This window comes from Symphalangus syndactylus, chromosome 6 (assembly GCF_028878055.3).
Source record: "Symphalangus syndactylus isolate Jambi chromosome 6, NHGRI_mSymSyn1-v2.1_pri, whole genome shotgun sequence".
Classification (NCBI taxonomy): Eukaryota; Metazoa; Chordata; class Mammalia; order Primates; family Hylobatidae; genus Symphalangus; species Symphalangus syndactylus.
In genome coordinates this window covers 139,410,028-139,433,135 of record NC_072428.2, presented here as the reverse complement: position 1 = coordinate 139,433,135, position 23,108 = coordinate 139,410,028, and the positions used below count along the sequence as shown (strand labels likewise).

Below are 23,108 nucleotides of genomic sequence, written 5' to 3'. Positions count from 1 at the left end.
ATTTCTTTTTATATTTCAGGTAGACAGGTAGTAGCGTATCAAGGAGGTAGAATGTTTGTCCTCGCTTCCAAGAATTTTTTTTTAAATCACGAAGCTGTGTTGGATTTGATTGGATGTTTTTCTTTATCTATTTGAATGACGTGATTTTTCTCCTTTAATCTGTTGTCTTAGTTTAGATTTCTTTAGAAAGAGACTCTGAAACTAAAATGTAAGAGCAAGTAGTTTATTTGGAAGATAAGTTCAGGAAACACCAGTAGGGAGTGGGAAGTCAGTCAGAGAAAGCAAAGAAGCCAATAAAAGGTGGTGTCAGTCTAAATAACAGGCAGAGAGAAGCTCTCTGAAAAGTAATGTAACTTATTTAGAGACTGAGCATTGGCAATGGGAATACAGGTGTCACAGTAAACTATGTTTGAGGAATTTGTGGTAAGGGAAAGGTTCGTGTTTTCTTTGTTTATTTGTTTGTTTGTTTGTTTGTTTTATTTTGCTTGGGGGACGGAGTTTTGCTCTTGTTGCCCTGGCTGGCGTGCAATGGCAAGATCTCGGCTTACTGCAACCTCCGCCTCCCGGGTTCAAGCGATTCTCCTGCCTCAAGAAGCAGGGTAAAAGACACTAGTGGAAAACGCTGACTGTCTGCCTCACCACACCCCTTGAGAGCCGCAGTGAGTGGAGTTTGTGAACGTTCGTAGAGGCAGCAGGATGGAAATCTCGGGAGGCCTTAGCATTGGAAGCACATTGCCATGGTGTTTGACATTCCTGAGGACAGGAGGAGAGGGCGGTGAGGAAAATAAGATTGTTAGCCTGGTTCTAAATCTGTCCACGGTTTGTGGAGTCCCGTATATCAGAGAAGGCATGAATGTTGAGAGGAGAGAGTGGTGAAAGAAGATGGCTTTGAGAGAGAAGAAGCATGGAGAGATGGTGGAGGAGCTGGGGTCTGGGGGCAACGTGGAGAATGAGGCTGAGAAGATGACCCCACCCTCTCCGTTCCAGAGGTTGAAGGGGAGGGATGGCTTCAGGGGAAAGCTGGCCTTCAGGTGTACAAGGTTGAATAAAAAGGCAGACTTGCAGGGAAAGGCTAAGGAGGAAGGAGCCTGTTTACAGAGTGGCTGCAGGGCTGGCGGGCTTGGGTGGAGGATCTGAAACAGTAATGGGGATACAGGAAGGAGACTGCCCCGAGAGACCGTTTCCACTAATAGAAGGCATTGGAGGGCAGGGACGGTAAAGGGGCAAGTACCCACGTTCTAGGCCAAAGCTCTAAGTGTTTGTGAAACTGGAACAGCAAAAGCTACTTCTTAAAAACCTTAAGATTTTGTGGGTATCTAGTGAGCGTATATATTTACGGGGTATATGAACTGTTATGAAACAGGCGTGCAATGGGAAATAAGCTCATCACGGGGAATGGGGTGTCCATCCCCTCTAGCGTTTATCCTTTGAGTTACCGATGCCACTTTTTTGCGTGGGGGTGGGTGTGGGTGGGGGGAGTACTAAATAAAAAGTTCACATCTCTTGTTAACAAAAGGAATCTACTTTAATGAATAGGAAATTAGGCAGCACATCACTGAAAATAAAAGCAGCTCTGTTTTTCAGGCCACTACATCTTGTACTAATAAGGAGAGTCACAGGATGCAGCATATTTTCAACTCAGAGGAGTAGAGCAAAGCGCCATTTGCTAAATGATCAAATTAGACAGAGCCTCAAGTGACACTACACTTGACCAGGCTCTGTCTTCAATGCCTGCTTCTCTGTTGTGTTTTCCTGCCATTCAATGTAAAGATAGTAAGACTTTCTTGCTTTCAGATAGTTTTATTACAGGAACGTGTTTTTAACCTATCTAAAATATAAACTTCTGTTGTGTACATAAATCTGAATTATTAAATGTATTTTAGGTACTTTTTAAAAAGGTTCATAAAACATGATTAGTATAAGGGATACTAAAAATCATGAATTGTGCTTCTGAATTCTATGCTGTGTAGCTGAACCTCCATGAATTTTAAGATTTGTGTCAGAAAAGCTGTTTGTTCTCTAAAGCATAGAACGCCATGACATCCTCTAGTTTTTGAGATGGTTGATGTGATTCAGTGATCCCTTCTGCAGAAGTTCGCCTTTAAAGCTTAGCTGTGACGTAAAATTGCCGTTGATAATTGGAACATCTGAACACAACGTAGAACTTTACTTATGCTTTAACATGTTGACATTTCATCCTCTGCAAACTGTCTTGGCCTTCTGAGGGCTTACTCATGGAGCAATAGATCATGGTGGTTCGTCTTGGAAATAGAAGACCAGTACTACCCCATCCCAGGCAGAATGACTGGATCCAGAAGGGGTACAATTAAGACAGCTAGGAAATGCTGAACGAGCCTTTGTTCCTGGAAGATGCTGTTCTGGTCTAGTATTAAGTGCTGTCCACATAAGCGTGAAATGAAAATCAATCTTGGGGCCCCCAAATCACTAAGCTAAAGGCAAAAGTCAAGCTGGGAACTGCTTAGGGCAAACCTGATTTTATTCCAAGTCACCCCTCTGCTTACGAGATAAATCTGTATCAGATTGCCTCTTTTAGAGAGACTCATTAGAAACGCAAAGGAATGCAACCTTCTCTGTCTACCTGTGACCTGGAAGCCCCCTCCCAGCTTCCAGTTGTCCCACCTTCGCCTGGCATTGTCCCACCTTTCCAGATGGAACGAGTGTGCATCTTACACATATTGATCGATGGCTCATGTGTCCCTAAAATGTATAAAACCAAGCTGTGCCCCTACCACCTTGGGCACAGGTCGTCCGTCAGGACTCGCCTGAGGCGGTGTCACAGACGCGCATCCGCGGCCTTGGCAAAATTCACTTTCCTAATTAACTGAGACCTTTCTCTAGATATTCGGGGTTCAAATAAGGATGAATAAGAAGAGGCAGAGTGGGAACACTGCAGTCTTGGGCTAAGGAGTCTTCTTGGAAGCTCTGCTGAAGCGGGGTCTTGCCCTTAGCTGCAGTCTAGAGCCCCCTGGGAAGCTTTCACCAGCCTGGGCCCCACTCTAGATGTTCCGATTTAATTGGTCTGGGGTGGGGCCCGGGAAATGGCACTTTTACGGACTCTTCAGGTGATTCTAGTTTATACCTGGGGTTAAGAACCATCACATTCTAGCCTCACCATTGCTGGTTTCAGGAAAAAACAAAACAAACAAACAAAAAAGAAACATTTACCCTAGTGTCTAAGTGTCTAATAAGGAAGAAGTTAAAATGTGGGCACCTATGTAAAAATGTCAACATTGAAAATGCGGAGGGGGTATCTGGAATCGAACTGGGGGCCTCTTGGTCTGCAGTCGGATGCTCTAACCCTGAGCTATACCCCCTCCTGCTGCTGTGGGGGTCAATTAATGTCTTTGACTTGTGCGGTCACACCCAGATGACCAGTCACCTATGCGTTGCCACTTCACAATGGAAGCTCCTAGGAGCTGCCCGGTCTACCTCAGTGAAAACTCATTGACCTTGTGCATAACAGGAGGCAGTCCCCGCTCCTCAAATACCCCCGTGCCTGTGTCTTCCCTGCCTTGAGTCCTTGGTTGCGGGCAGCAGCCTGGAAAAGCACTGCCAGTGGCCGCTAGAATGGCCTTGAGAGTCAACCTCCAGTACCTGTTATGGTGGGCACGTACAAGAGAAACTTTGTGTGACTGAGGTGTCTGTTCTAAAACACTTAATGACAGAGTTGGGCCTGGCTCTCCTGGTCCAGTGTTGCAACACAACTACAATCTAGGACAGAAGGTGATTCTTCCAACTTTCACTTCTTCAATTAATATTAATGGAGAATGATAGAGAAGGAGCGACTCCAAGAAATAGTGAGAAGGCGCTAGCTGAGTAGATTTTGGAATCCCCAAAAGCCTTAAGAGGGCCAACGTTACCATAGTTTCAAGAACCAAAATATGTTGCTAGACAACAACCCCACTTGACTCATTTTTGTCTTCAAGGGACAGGGTGTTTTCCTGTCATCCAGGCTGGAGTGCAGTGAAACAATTATAGCTCACTTCAGCCTCCCAAGTAGGTGGGACCACAGACAGGTGTGTACCATCATACCCAGATAATATATTTTATTTTTTTTTGTAGAGGTGAAGTCTCACTATGTTGCCCAGGCTGGTCTTAAACTCCTGGCCTCAAGCGATGCTCCTGCCTTGGCCTCCCAAAGCGCTGGGGTGAGAGACATGAGCCACTGTGTCCAGCCTCCCACGTGACCTTCCTGATGGCAGGCAGAACCCTGTCGTTTCTAGAAGGCAGACTTGGAGGAACACTTGGGTTAACTCCTTTTCACCTCCTCAGCTGTGCCAAGGCCCCGCCTCTGCTCTTGTCATAGGAGCTGGTAAACTGTCTCTTCTTCAAACTGCCTTTCTTTCCTACTGGAATTTTGTCCTTTACCCACAGGCCTTTGCCTTGTAGCCCTGGGCACCTTCTCCGAAGGCAGCCAACAGCCAGCCACTCCTCTCTGCTCCTGGCCCGACAGCCTCGGGAAACACTCAATTCCGCAGTGGTTTCTATGATAGCGTTAAAATCCTCTGGGTTTCCCTTTTCGGCAGTAGGGTGGACTGCCAAGGAAGATGCGGAGGATTGATGAGCCTGCAAGAGCACAGAACTCCCCCACTGGCAGGGCCTGGGCAGCAGCCTGGCGGGCGGATCACCTGAGGTCGGGAGTTTGAGACCGGCCTGAGCAACATGGAGGAACCCCGTCGCTACTAAAAATACAAAATTAGCCGGGCCTGGTGACTCTTGCCTGTAACCCCAGCTACTCGGGAGGCTGAGACAGGAGAATTGCTCAAACCCGCGAGGCGGAGGTTGCCGTGAGCCAAGGTCGCGCCATCGCACTCCAGCCTGGGCAACAAGAGCGACGTCCAGGAAGTCGCAGAAGACCCTGGACATCACTGGATTCTGGAGGCCCAGATGTCGGTAGTGCAATGATGAATGGGCATTTCCAAGAAGAAGTCTTAGGCCCCACCCATGGTGAGGAATCAGGAAGGAGACAGTCTTGCACAAAGGCAGGATACGAGAAGGGCTAAGCAGTGGCCGGGCGCAGTGGCTCACTCCTGTAATCCCAGCACTTTGGGTGGCTGAGGTGGGCAGATCACCAGGTCAGGAGTTGGAGACCAACCTGGCCAATGTGGTGAAACCCGGTCTCTACTAAAAGTACAAAAATTAGCCGGGTGTGGTGGCGGGCACCTGTAATCTCAGCTACTCGGGAGGCTGAGGCAGGAGAATCGCTTAAAATGGGAAGGCGGAGGTTGCAGTGAGTCGAGATCGCGCTGCTGTACTCCAGCCTGGGCAACGGATGGAGATTCTGTCTCAAAAAAAAAAAAAAAAAAAAAAAAAAAAAGCGTGTATTTCATGGATTGTTGTGTAGATTGAATGAGTTAATCTGCATAAAGCACTTAAAACAGGACTGGCACGTAGTAAATTCTGTATACCGTTTGCTGAACAGATAGAAAGCTCACAGAGAAATCAGCTAACATCCATGAGAGCCAATAAACACAAGTAAGAGAATAAAAACCCACATGGCAGGAGAAGGTATTTATTGCACATAACTGATGAAGGGTTTATTCCCAAAATATATAGAGTATTGCAGAAGACAATTAAAAAATGGACAACTTAGTAGAAAAATGAAGAAGAGACTTGAGCAGTCACTTCACAGAAGAGGACATCCACGCGACCAATAAGCCTATGAAAAGATGCTCAAACCTCATGAGTCTAGAAAGGCGCAAATTAGGCCGGGCGTGGTGGCTCACACCTGTAATCCCAGCACTTGGGGAGGCCAAGGCAGCCGGATCACCTGAGGTCAGGAGTTCCAGACCAGCCTGACCAACATGGAGAAACCCCATCTCTATTAAAAATACAAAATTAGCCAGGCCTGGTGGCGCATGCCTGTAATCCCAGCCACTCAGGAGGCTGAGGTAGGAGCATTGCTTGAACCCGGGAAGCGGAGGTTGCGGTGAGCCGAGATCGTGCCACTGTGCTCCAGCCTGGGCAACAAGAGCGAAACTCCATCTCCAAACGAAAAGAAAAGAAAGGTGCAAGTTAAACCACAGTGAACTATCGCTAGAATAGTTGCTAGGCTGGTTAAAGTGAAAGAGACCGATGTTACTCAGTGATGGTATGTGGAGCCATAGTAACTCTCATCCCCTGCTGGTGGTAGTGTCATTTGCCGGAACCACTTTAGAAAACCGTCCGACCTTACTGGCTAAAGCCAAAACTAGAAACACCCACTTCCTCAACAATTGTATTCCTAGATACGGAGATTAGAGAGTGTCTATGTACATGCAGGATTCTTGTTCGTAGCGGCATTCCTTTCAGTCTTCTGTATCTTGATTTAGGAGGTGGGTACATTTGTGTGTGTGTGTGTGTGTGTGTGTGTGTGTACAAATTGAGCTGTACGTTAAAGATTTCTATACCTTATTGTAAGTTATATTTTAGTGAAGAGTAAATAAAAAGGAAGATGTTGATAGTTGTCTTCATTTCTGGAATGTCTTAGTGGATTCATTTAAAGAAATAGAGTCTTTTGCTCCTCGATTCAGTTTCCATTTCCCTTTTATTTAAGAACATTTTTGTCTTTCAGTTTTCAATTTAAAGCTTTCACGACCCCACCGTTAAATAATATTTCTTTTTATATTTCAGGTAGACAGGTAGTAGCGTATCAAGGAGGTAGAATGTTTGTCCTCGCTTCCAAGAATTTTTTTTTAAATCACGAAGCTGTGTTGGATTTGATTGGATGTTTTTCTTTATCTATTTGAATGACGTGATTTTTCTCCTTTAATCTGTTGTCTTAGTTTAGATTTCTTTAGAAAGAGACTCTGAAACTAAAATGTAAGAGCAAGTAGTTTATTTGGAAGATAAGTTCAGGAAACACCAGTAGGGAGTGGGAAGTCAGTCAGAGAAAGCAAAGAAGCCAATAAAAGGTGGTGTCAGTCTAAATAACAGGCAGAGAGAAGCTCTCTGAAAAGTAATGTAACTTATTTAGAGACTGAGCATTGGCAATGGGAATACAGGTGTCACAGTAAACTATGTTTGAGGAAGTTGTGGTAAGGGAAAGGTTCGTGTTTTCTTTGTTTATTTGTTTGTTTGTTTGTTTGTTTTATTTTGCTTGGGGGACGGAGTTTTGCTCTTGTTGCCCTGGCTGGCGTGCAATGGCAAGATCTCGGCTTACTGCAACCTCCGCCTCCCGGGTTCAAGCGATTCTCCTGCCTCAAGAAGCAGGGTAAAAGACACTAGTGGAAAACGCTGACTGTCTGCCTCACCACACCCCTTGAGAGCCGCAGTGAGTGGAGTTTGTGAACGTTCGTAGAGGCAGCAGGATGGAAATCTCGGGAGGCCTTAGCATTGGAAGCACATTGCCATGGTGTTTGACATTCCTGAGGACAGGAGGAGAGGGCGGTGAGGAAAATAAGATTGTTAGCCTGGTTCTAAATCTGTCCACGGTTTGTGGAGTCCCGTATATCAGAGAAGGCATGAATGTTGAGAGGAGAGAGTGGTGAAAGAAGATGGCTTTGAGAGAGAAGAAGCATGGAGAGATGGTGGAGGAGCTGGGGTCTGGGGGCAACGTGGAGAATGAGGCTGAGAAGATGACCCCACCCTCTCCGTTCCAGAGGTTGAAGGGGAGGGATGGCTTCAGGGGAAAGCTGGCCTTCAGGTGTACAAGGTTGAATAAAAAGGCAGACTTGCAGGGAAAGGCTAAGGAGGAAGGAGCCTGTTTACAGAGTGGCTGCAGGGCTGGCGGGCTTGGGTGGAGGATCTGAAACAGTAATGGGGATACAGGAAGGAGACTGCCCCGAGAGACCGTTTCCACTAATAGAAGGCATTGGAGGGCAGGGACGGTAAAGGGGCAAGTACCCACGTTCTAGGCCAAAGCTCTAAGTGTTTGTGAAACTGGAACAGCAAAAGCTACTTCTTAAAAACCTTAAGATTTTGTGGGTATCTAGTGAGCGTATATATTTACGGGGTATATGAACTGTTATGAAACAGGCGTGCAATGGGAAATAAGCTCATCACGGGGAATGGGGTGTCCATCCCCTCTAGCGTTTATCCTTTGAGTTACCGATGCCACTTTTTTGCGTGGGGGTGGGTGTGGGTGGGGGGAGTACTAAATAAAAAGTTCACATCTCTTGTTAACAAAAGGAATCTACTTTAATGAATAGGAAATTAGGCAGCACATCACTGAAAATAAAAGCAGCTCTGTTTTTCAGGCCACTACATCTTGTACTAATAAGGAGAGTCACAGGATGCAGCATATTTTCAACTCAGAGGAGTAGAGCAAAGCGCCATTTGCTAAATGATCAAATTAGACAGAGCCTCAAGTGACACTACACTTGACCAGGCTCTGTCTTCAATGCCTGCTTCTCTGTTGTGTTTTCCTGCCATTCAATGTAAAGATAGTAAGACTTTCTTGCTTTCAGATAGTTTTATTACAGGAACGTGTTTTTAACCTATCTAAAATATAAACTTCTGTTGTGTACATAAATCTGAATTATTAAATGTATTTTAGGTACTTTTTAAAAAGGTTCATAAAACATGATTAGTATAAGGGATACTAAAAATCATGAATTGTGCTTCTGAATTCTATGCTGTGTAGCTGAACCTCCATGAATTTTAAGATTTGTGTCAGAAAAGCTGTTTGTTCTCTAAAGCATAGAACGCCATGACATCCTCTAGTTTTTGAGATGGTTGATGTGATTCAGTGATCCCTTCTGCAGAAGTTCGCCTTTAAAGCTTAGCTGTGACGTAAAATTGCCGTTGATAATTGGAACATCTGAACACAACGTAGAACTTTACTTATGCTTTAACATGTTGACATTTCATCCTCTGCAAACTGTCTTGGCCTTCTGAGGGCTTACTCATGGAGCAATAGATCATGGTGGTTCGTCTTGGAAATAGAAGACCAGTACTACCCCATCCCAGGCAGAATGACTGGATCCAGAAGGGGTACAATTAAGACAGCTAGGAAATGCTGAACGAGCCTTTGTTCCTGGAAGATGCTGTTCTGGTCTAGTATTAAGTGCTGTCCACATAAGCGTGAAATGAAAATCAATCTTGGGGCCCCCAAATCACTAAGCTAAAGGCAAAAGTCAAGCTGGGAACTGCTTAGGGCAAACCTGATTTTATTCCAAGTCACCCCTCTGCTTACGAGATAAATCTGTATCAGATTGCCTCTTTTAGAGAGACTCATTAGAAACGCAAAGGAATGCAACCTTCTCTGTCTACCTGTGACCTGGAAGCCCCCTCCCAGCTTCCAGTTGTCCCACCTTCGCCTGGCATTGTCCCACCTTTCCAGATGGAACGAGTGTGCATCTTACACATATTGATCGATGGCTCATGTGTCCCTAAAATGTATAAAACCAAGCTGTGCCCCTACCACCTTGGGCACAGGTCGTCCGTCAGGACTCGCCTGAGGCGGTGTCACAGACGCGCATCCGCGGCCTTGGCAAAATTCACTTTCCTAATTAACTGAGACCTTTCTCTAGATATTCGGGGTTCAAATAAGGATGAATAAGAAGAGGCAGAGTGGGAACACTGCAGTCTTGGGCTAAGGAGTCTTCTTGGAAGCTCTGCTGAAGCGGGGTCTTGCCCTTAGCTGCAGTCTAGAGCCCCCTGGGAAGCTTTCACCAGCCTGGGCCCCACTCTAGATGTTCCGATTTAATTGGTCTGGGGTGGGGCCCGGGAAATGGCACTTTTACGGACTCTTCAGGTGATTCTAGTTTATACCTGGGGTTAAGAACCATCACATTCTAGCCTCACCATTGCTGGTTTCAGGAAAAAACAAAACAAACAAACAAAAAAGAAACATTTACCCTAGTGTCTAAGTGTCTAATAAGGAAGAAGTTAAAATGTGGGCACCTATGTAAAAATGTCAACATTGAAAATGCGGAGGGGGTATCTGGAATCGAACTGGGGGCCTCTTGGTCTGCAGTCAGATGCTCTAACCCTGAGCTATACCCCCTCCTGCTGCTGTGGGGGTCAATTAATGTCTTTGACTTGTGCGGTCACACCCAGATGACCAGTCACCTATGCGTTGCCACTTCACAATGGAAGCTCCTAGGAGCTGCCCGGTCTACCTCAGTGAAAACTCATTGACCTTGTGCATAACAGGAGGCAGTCCCCGCTCCTCAAATACCCCCGTGCCTGTGTCTTCCCTGCCTTGAGTCCTTGGTTGCGGGCAGCAGCCTGGAAAAGCACTGCCAGTGGCCGCTAGAATGGCCTTGAGAGTCAACCTCCAGTACCTGTTATGGTGGGCACGTACAAGAGAAACTTTGTGTGACTGAGGTGTCTGTTCTAAAACACTTAATGACAGAGTTGGGCCTGGCTCTCCTGGTCCAGTGTTGCAACACAACTACAATCTAGGACAGAAGGTGATTCTTCCAACTTTCACTTCTTCAATTAATATTAATGGAGAATGATAGAGAAGGAGCGACTCCAAGAAATAGTGAGAAGGCGCTAGCTGAGTAGATTTTGGAATCCCCAAAAGCCTTAAGAGGGCCAACGTTACCATAGTTTCAAGAACCAAAATATGTTGCTAGACAACAACCCCACTTGACTCATTTTTGTCTTCAAGGGACAGGGTGTTTTCCTGTCATCCAGGCTGGAGTGCAGTGAAACAATTATAGCTCACTTCAGCCTCCCAAGTAGGTGGGACCACAGACAGGTGTGTACCATCATACCCAGATAATATATTTTATTTTTTTTTGTAGAGGTGAAGTCTCACTATGTTGCCCAGGCTGGTCTTAAACTCCTGGCCTCAAGCGATCCTCCTGCCTTGGCCTCCCAAAGCGCTGGGGTGAGAGACATGAGCCACTGTGTCCAGCCTCCCACGTGACCTTCCTGATGGCAGGCAGAACCCTGTCGTTTCTAGAAGGCAGACTTGGAGGAACACTTGGGTTAACTCCTTTTCACCTCCTCAGCTGTGCCAAGGCCCCGCCTCTGCTCTTGTCATAGGAGCTGGTAAACTGTCTCTTCTTCAAACTGCCTTTCTTTCCTACTGGAATTTTGTCCTTTACCCACAGGCCTTTGCCTTGTAGCCCTGGGCACCTTCTCCGAAGGCAGCCAACAGCCAGCCACTCCTCTCTGCTCCTGGCCCGACAGCCTCGGGAAACACTCAATTCCGCAGTGGTTTCTATGATAGCGTTAAAATCCTCTGGGTTTCCCTTTTCGGCAGTAGGGTGGACTGCCAAGGAAGATGCGGAGGATTGATGAGCCTGCAAGAGCACAGAACTCCCCCACTGGCAGGGCCTGGGCAGCAGCCTGGCGGGCGGATCACCTGAGGTCGGGAGTTTGAGACCGGCCTGAGCAACATGGAGGAACCCCGTCGCTACTAAAAATACAAAATTAGCCGGGCCTGGTGACTCTTGCCTGTAACCCCAGCTACTCGGGAGGCTGAGACAGGAGAATTGCTCAAACCCGCGAGGCGGAGGTTGCCGTGAGCCAAGGTCGCGCCATCGCACTCCAGCCTGGGCAACAAGAGCGACGTCCAGGAAGTCGCAGAAGACCCTGGACATCACTGGATTCTGGAGGCCCAGATGTCGGTAGTGCAATGATGAATGGGCATTTCCAAGAAGAAGTCTTAGGCCCCACCCATGGTGAGGAATCAGGAAGGAGACAGTCTTGCACAAAGGCAGGATACGAGAAGGGCTAAGCAGTGGCCGGGCGCAGTGGCTCACTCCTGTAATCCCAGCACTTTGGGTGGCTGAGGTGGGCAGATCACCAGGTCAGGAGTTGGAGACCAACCTGGCCAATGTGGTGAAACCCGGTCTCTACTAAAAGTACAAAAATTAGCCGGGTGTGGTGGCGGGCACCTGTAATCTCAGCTACTCGGGAGGCTGAGGCAGGAGAATCGCTTAAAATGGGAAGGCGGAGGTTGCAGTGAGTCGAGATCGCGCTGCTGTACTCCAGCCTGGGCAACGGATGGAGATTCTGTCTCAAAAAAAAAAAAAAAAAAAAAAAAAAAAAGCGTGTATTTCATGGATTGTTGTGTAGATTGAATGAGTTAATCTGCATAAAGCACTTAAAACAGGACTGGCACGTAGTAAATTCTGTATACCGTTTGCTGAACAGATAGAAAGCTCACAGAGAAATCAGCTAACATCCATGAGAGCCAATAAACACAAGTAAGAGAATAAAAACCCACATGGCAGGAGAAGGTATTTATTGCACATAACTGATGAAGGGTTTATTCCCAAAATATATAGAGTATTGCAGAAGACAATTAAAAAATGGACAACTTAGTAGAAAAATGAAGAAGAGACTTGAGCAGTCACTTCACAGAAGAGGACATCCACGCGACCAATAAGCCTATGAAAAGATGCTCAAACCTCATGAGTCTAGAAAGGCGCAAATTAGGCCGGGCGTGGTGGCTCACACCTGTAATCCCAGCACTTGGGGAGGCCAAGGCAGCCGGATCACCTGAGGTCAGGAGTTCCAGACCAGCCTGACCAACATGGAGAAACCCCATCTCTATTAAAAATACAAAATTAGCCAGGCCTGGTGGCGCATGCCTGTAATCCCAGCCACTCAGGAGGCTGAGGTAGGAGCATTGCTTGAACCCGGGAAGCGGAGGTTGCGGTGAGCCGAGATCGTGCCACTGTGCTCCAGCCTGGGCAACAAGAGCGAAACTCCATCTCCAAACGAAAAGAAAAGAAAGGTGCAAGTTAAACCACAGTGAACTATCGCTAGAATAGTTGCTAGGCTGGTTAAAGTGAAAGAGACCGATGTTACTCAGTGATGGTATGTGGAGCCATAGTAACTCTCATCCCCTGCTGGTGGTAGTGTCATTTGCCGGAACCACTTTAGAAAACCGTCCGACCTTACTGGCTAAAGCCAAAACTAGAAACACCCACTTCCTCAACAATTGTATTCCTAGATACGGAGATTAGAGAGTGTCTATGTACATGCAGGATTCTTGTTCGTAGCGGCATTCCTTTCAGTCTTCTGTATCTTGATTTAGGAGGTGGGTACATTTGTGTGTGTGTGTGTGTGTGTGTGTGTGTGTACAAATTAATTGAGCTGTACGTTAAAGATTTCTATACCTTATTGTAAGTTATATTTTAGTGAAGAGTAAATAAAAAGGAAGATGTTGATAGTTGTCTTCATTTCTGGAATGTCTTAGTGGATTCATTTAAAGAAATAGAGTCTTTTGCTCCTCGATTCAGTTTCCATTTCCCTTTTATTTAAGAACATTTTTGTCTTTCAGTTTTCAATTTAAAGCTTTCACAACCCCACCGTTAAATAATATTTCTTTTTATATTTCAGGTAGACAGGTAGTAGCGTATCAAGGAGGTAGAATGTTTGTCCTCGCTTCCAAGAATTTTTTTTTAAATCACGAGGCTGTGTTGGATTTGATTGGATGTTTTTCTTTATCTATTTGAATGACGTGATTTTTCTCCTTTAATCTGTTGTCTTAGTTTAGATTTCTTTAGAAAGAGACTCTGAAACTAAAATGTAAGAGCAAGTAGTTTATTTGGAAGATAAGTTCAGGAAACACCAGTAGGGAGTGGGAAGTCAGTCAGAGAAAGCAAAGAAGCCAATAAAAGATGGTGTCAGTCTAAATAACAGGCAAAGAGAAGCTCTCTGAAAAGTAATGTAACTTATTTAGAGACTGAGCATTGGCAATGGGAATACAGGTGTCACAGTAAACTATGTTTGAGGAAGTTGTGGTAAGGGAAAGGTTCGTGTTTTCTTTGTTTATTTGTTTGTTTTTTTGTTTGTTTTATTTTGCTTGGGGGACGGAGTTTTGCTCTTGTTGCCCTGGCTGGCGTGCAATGGCAAGATCTCGGCTTACTGCAACCTCCGCCTCCCGGGTTCAAGCGATTCTCCTGCCTCAAGAAGCAGGGTAAAAGACACTAGTGGAAAACGCTGACTGTCTGCCTCACCACACCCCTTGAGAGCCGCAGTGAGTGGAGTTTGTGAACGTTCGTAGAGGCAGCAGGATGGAAATCTCGGGAGGCCTTAGCATTGGAAGCACATTGCCATGGTGTTTGACATTCCTGAGGACAGGAGGAGAGGGCGGTGAGGAAAATAAGATTGTTAGCCTGGTTCTAAAAGTGTCCACGGTTTATGGAGTCCCGTATATCAGAGAAGGCATGAATGTTGAGAGGAGAGAGTGGTGAAAGAAGATGGCTTTGAGAGAGAAGAAGCATGGAGAGATGGTGGAGGATCCGGGGTCTGGGTCAACATGGAGAATGAGACTGAGAAGGTGACCTCACCCTCTGTGTGGCCCATGCCAGTCTAAGTTGTATGTGGATAAAGTTAGCTGCCAACATTGAACATAAAGAATGGAGAACCTGGATCTGAACGAGGGACCTCTTGCTCTACAGTCAAATGCTGTAGCCCTGAGCTTTACCCCCATGGCACACTGGGGTTACCTAGTTAATACATTTCAGCAGTGTGGGAACACTCAGCTTTGTAAAATTAAATGATGGCTTCCCTCCAGGACTGCCTTTCTGGAAGCTGCCAGAGCTTATTCACAGGTAGACACCTTCCCTCAGCTCTGCAGTTCACCAGGCCTATCCCTGGGTGGAGCCATGAACAGGAGAAAAGGCTGGAGGTTGTCTGCAGAACCCCGAGCCATTTCCCATTGTTTTTTCGGTTTAACCCAAGAGCTGGCCACTGGTCTTCAAAACAGTCCACAGACTCTAACCGAAGCTCCCAGCCTGGCATCCTTTTTCCTACAGTGAAGACAGAGTGGACAAATATGATAACTAATGATCAACTGCCTAGCGTGATACTAGCACATAGTACGGCATAGTAAGCATTCAAAAAATAACACCAGTTCCTTTTCTTGTCTTTTGGCAAACTCCAAACCAGTATCTGTAATGTCTTCTAAATGACCTCCTTAGACAAAGGACCTGACCTGGTTCTTCACTGCAGCACACAGGACTCCCTGTGGCCCACAGAACAAAGTTGGAATTCCAAATCATCTCATACGAACAGACTCTTGAGTCTAATCCCCCACCTCCAATCCTTGGGCCACAGTCACAGAGTGGGCTGTAGTTCACATGCAGCCGTAGAGCTGCAGGAGTTTGGTCGTAGGGGCAGCAATGCAGAGCTTCTGTCTCCCTTGTTAGAGTAGCTGAGCCAGGCTTTTGGCCTACAAGGTTGAAGCAAAGGTGTGAGTGAGCTCTCGCATGGGAGAAACCAATTCTCCAGGGGAAACATCTGCCCTCCATGGGAATGCTGTGTGCTGTGATGTGTCTCTCCAGGTCTGGCCATCACTCCAGTGCACCGAACTGCTGCTGTGGGAAGGAGCCAGGAGAGTGATAACTTGGGGTACCATTCCCTGTCTGTTTCTGGGGAGCCTGCTGTAGTACTACTCTCTGGTCTGCCCTGGAAAAACCCAGAAGCATACTGCATCACAGCTTGAGAAATTACATATATAGGGGGAGCAGGGAGCTAGATACCAAGAATATGAGGGATACCCATGGAACCGGCGCTGGAAGAGATGAGAAGAAGTTATCCAGCCAGGTTGCAGCTGGGTAGGCCTGAGCTGTAGCGTCCAGTTCCAGGGAAAATCATAGGTGGAACGGATGAAAAGAAAACTGGAATATGACCAACAGCTTCTGTGAAGAACATAACAGCTTGTATGAATAGAAAAAGTGCAGTAGGGGGCACCCAGATTTGAACTGGGGACCTCTTCATCTGCAGTCAAATGCTCTACCCCTGAGCTATACCCCCTGCTTGTTGTAAGTGTCCAATAAGCACCTTTCATGTTGGTAATCACACCCAGCAGTCCTACAGCACATTGAAAGTTCCTGCTTGCTTTTAGAGAGTAAGACCAGCAACTGATTTTACCACAAACTCACCCCAGAAAAGTCCATCCCCAATTCCCAAACCCTAGCCCCACTCACATGCCTGCACATCTCCCCGCTCTCCCTCAGTCCGTGGTGACAGGAGCAGCTGGGAGGAGTGTTTCCGTTTCCTGCTGGAACAGCCTTTAGGTCTACATGTTTGATGTCTTCTTGTTTACACTACAAAATAGCAGTTTGGAGACACAAATTGAGACACATGCAGTACTGACATATAACGATATCTCTCAGTCTGGGATCTTTGCATTAAATCCAGTTCATGAAACAGTTGGTGAAGTTGGGGAAGTTCCCAGGCCCTGACATGGATCAGAGAGTAGTCCTGGGAAGCATCATGGAGACAACATAGCATGAGGACCACAGAGCTTCTCCAGGTTTTGGCCAGAAAACTCTGCTGCTAGTGTGGAAGCTCTACCCTGAACTACACCCCCATTCTCAGTGCAAGGCTATTTTAAACCTTACATATATTTTTGTTTTTATCTAAGTATCTTGTGCAACTATTTTTGAAAGACAAATATTGCTTTTAAAGCTTATAATAAAAGAAACCTCAGTCCTTTGTATTTTCCTCTTGCCACCCAGAGGCAGCCACTCGCCACCCTTTTGGCTGTTTCTTCTAGTCTATTTGCCTCTATAATTTTAAGTAATAGAAATACGTCATAATATGGTATGACGTAATTAGACATGTCTAATTTAGACATCATTAGCTGACTTATTTTTGTAGGTGAGGATTATCACTCATGTGCGTTCTTTTCTGTTTTCCAGTATACCTACTATATATCAACTTCTTAGATAAAATGCTATATATTTACTTTCTGTTCAATTTTATCTTCCATGTTTTAATTATTATGATTAGCTAATAGTGTTTATGGCCAATGTACATAATCCTAAGCTGAACTAAGAGTTCTGATGGAACTTTTTTTTTTCCCTCAAGTTGCTGATAGCCTCACAGTTTCAACTGCTTGGTTTTCTTGGAATATCTGTGATTTTCCACAACCTTTCATTGCTCCATGAAATGCCTGTCAAGTCAATTTACCACACTGTAAAAGCTGTTAGATAATTAACATTTTTCACTTCTTGTTTTCCAGTAGCTCTCCAGCTTCCTGCTCTGTTTGTTCTGGTTGCCCTGGAAAGCCTGCTGCTCAGCCCATGCCCCGGGACTTCCTCCACCCTCACCAGGACATTCTTTCCATCTCTGTCTCCTGTGTGCAAGTCCCTTTTTCCTGGATTCTGTGTCTTGAATGTTTCTTCATTTGCTTCCTCATTTTGGCAGAGGATGTCCTCCAGTTGTTTTCTGGGAATGGTGAGTAGAGGTGAATTTTTTAAGACCTCACATGCCTCAAAATGTCCATAATTCCACCTACACACTTGATTAGCAGTCTGGACAGACACAGATTTCTAGTTTCAACTTATAATCCTTCATATTGTGAAGGATTGTTTCTGTTGTCTTCTGGTGTCTAGTATTGCTATAGAAAAGTCAAGTGCCATTGTGATCCTCTGTCTTTTGTATATCACCTGTTTCTTTCACTCTTTAAGTTTTGAAGATCTTCCCTTTTGTCCTGGTATTCTGTAATCACACTATGATGTACTTGATGAAGATAATTTTTTATTCATTTTGTTGGGCATTTGGAGAATATTTTCTAATGCATAGCCAAGTTCTTTCATTATGAGTAATGTTCTTGTATAATGTCCTTTCCATCATGTTCTCTTTCTGGGACTTTTATTAGTTTTTGTTTGTTTTGAGACAGTGTCTTGCTCACCATAACCTTGAACCTCTGACCTCAAGCAATCCTCCCACCTTAGCCTCCTGAATGGCTAGGCTTACTGACACACCCCACGATGACCAGCTGATTTTTTTTTTTCTTTGTAGAAACAAGGATCTCACCATGTTGTCCAGGCTGGTCTTCAACTCTTGGCCTCAAGTGATCCTCCTACCTGGACCTCCCAAAGTGCTGGGATTATAGGTGTGAGCCACAGCACCAAGCCTATTAGTTGGTTTTTACATATCTTGGTTTTAACCTCTAACTTTCTTATTTTTATCTCTCTTACTGTCTTTTCCTTTGTCTTTTTGTTTTATTTTACTTTCTGGGAAACAGCCTCAGCTTTATTTTTCAAACTTTCTATTTAATTTTTTATATCTTCTATACTTTTTTCTTAATTTCTAAGTTATCTGTTCTATAATTGACCCTTTTATGTTTTTGTTTAACAGATGGAATATTTTCTCATATTTCTCTCAGAATATTAATTAGTTTCTTTGACGTTTTCCTCTCTTTCCAGCTAATATACAGGTGAACCAGTGACCTGCAGTTCTGCCCACACAGGGTTAATGACCAATCAGATTCTCTCTTTTCAAGATGGTTAACATAACAGACACCAAGAAAGGGAAGAGGAGCTGACAGCAGAGGGAGAAGCTGAAAAGATGCACAAAGAATGGCCATAAAAGATATGAGTATGTTGAGTGATTAATGATCGGAAACTACGAGTGATATGGTACAGGTGTTTGTAGAAGAACAGTAAAGCCATTGATCAGGTCAGCTATCAATGAACTCTTGCTAGAGAAAGAGTTGTCTAGGCCTGAGTCCTAAAGCTTTGTTAGTGATGTCAAAAGTCACAGTCCTTTTGAGGCTTCAAAGGCCTCAGTTGTCTGATTATTTCTGTATCTCCATGCAAAGCCCATGACTCCTGTTTTACTCTCACCCCTACCTGTGATGAGCCTGAGACACTCCATGCCTTGTAACCCAGTGGCAATATCATCAGGGTGGGGGCTGGCTGGCTGCTCAGGTGGGCCCCCCAAGCAGAGTCTCAGCATAAGTACCATGTTTAGGTCTAACCTTTCTGCAATGTTTGAATTTCACCCAAAGCCACAATTTCAAAAAATGAACATTATTTCACAACTCTAGATCTTCCCAATTATAGGACTATTCACACTCCCTAATCAGGACCCCTTCCCACATCAGCACAGGCAGGGGGGTCTGCAGCAAGGCTGATGTTAGGATGGAGGTGGCCTGCAGCCCCAGAAGTGTTTGCTGCACTGGGCCAGAGCATCCTGTCCTCTGCCTGCCCAACAGCAGAGCCCCCTCTCCAGGGATTATTCAGGTCCTGCTGGGAGGAACAAACACCAAGTCACAGTACCTTTCCCCTTCATATATGTTTGTAGGCAACCCCAGCTTTCCAGACGGTCGCTTTTCCCAGTGGTCATATCTGGTCTGGAAGATTCCCCATCATCTCGAATAAAGGTAAGCACTTCCTAAGTCCCCTTCAGCAACACATGCACAAACTGCCTCTTAGAGCACATACCTCTGCAGAGAGACACGCCCAGCGGGTGAGCTGATTTTTAAATTACAGTAGCTCCCTAGCTACCAGAAAAGCCCAAGTAAGATCTGAGGAAGTGGTTCTAGCTTCTCTATCCACCCGCCCTCCAAGGAGCTGAAGACTTCAGGCTGAGGAGGGCTGGCTGAAATGGCCAGAAGAGGGGACTAAAAGGGAAGCAAGGTGTCCTCTTAGCAGGGGAGCAGGCCTGCTAGTAAACCAAAGCCACTCTGGGTGTGAAGAAAGAGCCGCAGGCAACAAGAGTGTGGGGCTCAGCTCCCAGAGTCAGAGATACTGCTCAGCCAGCCCAGGTGCCAGTGCCAGGGTGCAGTAGCTGAGTGCAGACCAAGAGGCCTTGCTTCCAGTTCAAGCGCCCTTCATCTGGGCTTGTGTTTAGTCAGCAAAGATGGTTCTGCACTTCTCATTGCTTTGACCCAGGAAGCCTGGTCCTGAATCTATAAAGTCTGTAAGTAAAACTACAGTTGACTTTGAACAACACAGGTTTGAACTGTGGGTCCACTTAACAGACAGATTGTCTTGTGTCTTTGCTGCCCCCAAGACAGTAAGACCAACCCCTCCTCTTTTCTTCTTCAGCCTACTCTGTGAAGATGACAAAGATTAGGACCTCTATGATGATTCACTTCACTTCTACTTATTCTATAGGAAATAAATTTTCCCTTCCTTGTGATTTTTTTAATATTTTCTTTTCTCTAGCTTTATTGTAAGAATACAGTATATAACACATAGAACATAGAAAATATGTGTTCATTGACTGTTTATGTTATCAGAAAGGCTTCCAGTCAACAGTAGGCTATTTGTAGTTACATTTCAGGGGAGTCAAAAGTTATATCCGCATTTCTGACTGCAAGTTGGTGGGCAGAGGTCGTAGGGGAAAAAGAAGTCTGGAGAGCTGAAAAAGGACGAAGGGTAGCTCTGAGCTGCATTCCATGGAACCAAATCCTGTGTGGTGACTACAAAGCCCTTCCATCTTTAGCATCCGGTTCCCCTGCTACTCCCTGCCCCACCTTCCCTGCTCCACTTCCCAGGCTCCCCGTCCTCAGGCACTCCAGGGCCCGCACTTGATGCTGGCCTCTGCTGAGGCTCCTTCTGCCTGCACGGCTCCTGCCTGTAGCTCTGCAAGAGCAAGGCCCAGCTTCCTACATGAGGCTCCGACTTCCGCACTCTTCAAAACTTGAAAAGAAATTGACTTGCACCTTAGAAAGTGGCAGTGTTTGTCTCTTAGGCTAATATTTTATGGGAGTAAGCAGATTGCAGCTACAATTATGTTATTATGGACTATTATACTCTTGTTCAGGGAGAAAAAATATGCTAGGGATTAAGCAGAATTGGGTTCAGATCTTTGCTTTTTCTTTCTTTGTTTAAAAATTAATTATTATTTTTTGTTTGTTTCAAATCTTTGCTTTTAGCTGTTGTTGCTTTTAACTCCATGGAGAGACCGAATGGAGTGAGACCAGCAGGGCATGCTGGGCAAGAGAGGTCTCCCGAGTTCCAAATAAGAATTTCAGGTAGTATAAAACGAGGCAGCAAACCCACACGTGGAAGTCTGATACCGCTTGCAGAAGGGAATTGAATAGATGTCTCCCAATTGGTAAGGATGTGGTTTTATTGACTTGAAAAAAGAAAGCCCGCAAGCAACAACAGATCATCTGCGGGATACTGCCACAAGGAATAATTGAGCACTCACTCAGACACAGGGGAAACCACTGCCTCTTTCAGTCTTTCTCCCAGATTCCAACAGTCAGTGTTAAAGCATTTCACCTTGTTCACCTCCCTGAGAAGACGTTGCAGCTCACTCACCCCAGTGGGCACTGGGAGCCTCTGCTCAGGTGGGAAACAGATGCCCCCCACATGCACATCTGGTGTTTATGAAGCAGATACTGGGGCTTCATAAACACACAAGGTGCAGGGAAGTATCCCCAGGGCACAGTGTGGGGCCTCCTGACTGAAAGTAGCTTGCAAACCCCTGCCTATAACAGCCACTTCCTGGCAGTCATTGTGCCACTTATGAGCGCTCCTCACCGCTCTTCCTTTAGTTCCTTCACTCTGTATAGACCCTGCCAGAGCAGCTCAGGGTGGAGCAGCTGCAGCCATGGGAACTGCTCCAGGCAAGGCCCTATGCTACACAGTCCCTGGGGGTGAGGATTCCAGAGGAGTCAATTCCCTACCCACCCTTCCAGGGGATGGCCCTGGGTGGTGGAGATGAGTGTTCCCACAGCGAAAGTGAAAGTTGCAAGGCTGTTACGGAAACACCAGGGGTTCCATCTAGGTCTTGCTGCTCATCTCACAGGAAGCCAGTCACTGAGACGAGTATTGTCAGGGAAGAAGGCTTTATCCAGGTGCTACAGACAGGGTGAACAGGAGATCAGTCTCAAATTCATTGTCATCGACTGACTAAAATTAGGGGTTTATATAACAGGGAAGAAATGTAACTACATGTGGGAAAACAGGGATTAAGGAGGGGCAAGGAAGAGGAGTTGGTCAACAGGCAGCAGGTGGTCACCTGGGCAGTCATGATGGGTAAGGGGTCTGGCTTCTCACTTTCCAGATGTGGGGATCTGGTAAATTTCAGTTTCTTGATACTGCCTGGGAGGATTGCTGGCTGGTTTCCTGAGAAAGGAATTCAGATAACACAAATGTAAATTTCTCCTTGGTTTTCAAAATTGAGAGGGTCAATTTCTAGCTTTATTCAAGAGAAACCATAAACATCAGTTCTATGAGACAATTGGGCCCATTTCAAGGCTCTGAGGATAAGGGTTAATGAGGGGACAGAGTCACCTGGAGACGTTCACTGGGGCCTACAAGAAACTAGAGAGGCTTCCTGGCAAAGCTGTATGCCATCTATTCTCTCTTCTCTCCTTGCAGCAAGATTCCAGTATAATAGACCCCAGAGGTGAAAAGGCTTTTGTTCAATAAGTAGAAAACTGAAGGGGGGTGGGAGGCACATGGATTTGAACGAGAGACCGCTTGGCCTGCAGGCAAATGCTGTAACTTTAGTTGCATCCCTCACTTGTTACAACTGTTTCTGAGAAGCACTTGTGCAGCCCCATCAGCACCTGGATTTCTTCTTGGTGAGTCCATGGGAACAGCCCCACTGCAAACAACCCATTCCTGCTCTCCTCTTTTCTCTAAACCCCAACCTCCTCCCACCTGGCAGTCCACAGGCCTACAGCTTCTCCTCAGTGGGAAAGACATCAGCTTGAGAAACCACTTGGAAAGCCAACGTTATCCTATAAAAGCTTTTTAAATGACCCAGCAGGACAAGTCCCCGGATGGCCTTGGCCAACCCAGTGCCTCCCTCTTTTCTTGGTTGTAGTTCTCAGAATAACTAGAGAATGTACTGGGAGTGTTGTCCTGAGATAAGGAGGAACTGTCCTAAACCCGGACTCTGTTCCCATCACACCTAGAACAGGATGTCCTGCAGCGCTTTAGCCCCATGATCCAAATTGCCCTTGGGGTATAAAACTGAGAGCAGAGGGCGTTCAGAGTCCCTCAGCTGCAGTGTGAAGTGGGACACACAGGTGAGACTCCATCTGCCCTGGGCAGCTTCCTGAGCCTTAGGGGAGCAGCTCACCCTAAATCCCAGGCTTCTGTTGTCCCTTGCCTGCCTGCAAGGAATAAAGTTGCTTTGCTTAACTTGCTGTGTGAGTGTTCTGCGTCACTGGACTCGAGCAAGTGATACAAACTGCAGATTAATAACTGGTACGTGGTGAATCTGCTTCATAAGTGTTTGCTGAATTTTGCAGCCCAGGAGATCATCTGGTGTTTCTGTGATGTGGGAGGATGAAATGAAAGAAAAATGAAACTTCTCACACCTAACGAATCAGAATCTCAAGGTGGGACCCAGGGCATCTGTATACTTGACCACCCTCCCAGGTCATTCTGGTTCTCAGACATGTTTGGCAACTTTGATTTTAGTCTATACTTGCATGTTATATGCCTGAAAGAAAAAACAAAGACTAATTAAAGGCCTGCCTGAGTTCA

The 23,108-nt window shown here is 45.8% G+C and overlaps 1 non-coding gene and 1 pseudogene across 1 annotated transcript; one reads left to right on the top strand and one right to left on the bottom strand.

The window, feature by feature from the left end:
- LOC129485176 (zinc finger protein 746-like) overlaps nt 1-22,760 on the top strand; it is a 112,006-nt pseudogene extending 89,246 nt beyond the window's left edge.
- On the bottom strand, nt 15,601-15,672 carry TRNAC-GCA (transfer RNA cysteine (anticodon GCA)). Its single transcript has one exon. It is a non-coding gene; the product is annotated as a tRNA-Cys (tRNA).
- Nucleotides 22,761-23,108: the final 348 nt, after the last annotated feature.